A 1,260-nucleotide genomic window follows, 5' to 3' on the forward strand; every position below is an offset into this window, starting at 1 on the left:
ATGGGTGGCGCACAGAGAGACATCTGGCCCTGCACCTGTGCTGTATCCCTCTGCTGGGTGGCAGTCACTGCTGGGGAGAAGCCCCAAAGCAGGGCTTTCTAAAATTTTATTCTTTCACTTTTTGTGGGTGTTTGTAAAGTAACTCATACTATTTAAACCTTCCTGTTATTTATTTTTAAATAGATATTTTGTCTACATGGAAAATTAAAAAATGGTATGAAATTAAAAAGGAGTACAGTACAATGTCTTTGTCCCACCAGTGTCCCTTACCACTCAACTCTGCAAAATGAGGGAATTGGTGGTTTTTACACACTTTCTCTCTGGATTACTGGTGTGCCTCATTTTGCACAAACACACACATACATGCACATATTCTTACACTATATCCACTCCACACACAATGTGGAAAATATATATTCTTAGATTTTGAAAAGATTTTCCTAACAGGTTATTATTTATTATATACAGATTTTGAACATTTCAGTGGCCATGTTCAGGTATCTACAAGCTGGTTCCCATGTATCCTGTTAGATTTCTCTGTTGCTTGTCTCTCTCTTTCCTTCTGTCTCATGGCCCATTTGTGGATAGTGTGGAAGGGACGATGGTAGAGGAAGCTGGATTCTGACTGTGGTGGATTAACTAACGGTCATCTTGGAACACCCAGCTGAACTGAATCAGCCTGGTTCTGGGTGTGGAAGGTCCACCTGAGGATTGTTGCCAACAGCATTAAAGGGGAACTGGAGGGGAAGATGGTGCTGTTGACCCTCCTGGAGAAGCTTGTAACGTTGGCTTTCCTGATACGAACTTGGCTATTATCATTGGAGGAGCTCAGGTCCTCAGTGTCACTGAGGATGGCTGCAGTTCTCTTTAGGGGAGCTCTGGTCCTTACCTTGAGTGTCACTTCCTGGTTCCAGTGCAGATCCCTCAGCCCGCTGGCACAGATCCTTCATCCTGCTGGCTCAGACTTTCTAGCTTCTGCAACTGACTTTTGGGCCTTCCCAGTGCAGATCTATGAAGCAGACTTACATGGGACATTTTTGTGGGCTCTAGGCCTCCAGCTGAATTCACGCAGCACTTTGCCTTGGGATCCAGGACCTCAGATGTATTCTTTGGGTCTCTAGTGTATGGACAGATCTCCTGAACTATTTTGCATTTGACTCTTTTGGTGAATATTGTAAAATAATCCTATAAATTATATGTCCTGTATTAAATCTTTTCCCTTGTAAACCTTGACTGCAACAAAGTTATAAACTATTTTCA

The sequence above is a fragment of the Chinchilla lanigera genome, unplaced genomic scaffold (assembly GCF_000276665.1).
Source record: "Chinchilla lanigera isolate Chin_1 unplaced genomic scaffold, ChiLan1.0 scaffold00149, whole genome shotgun sequence".
Classification (NCBI taxonomy): Eukaryota; Metazoa; Chordata; class Mammalia; order Rodentia; family Chinchillidae; genus Chinchilla; species Chinchilla lanigera.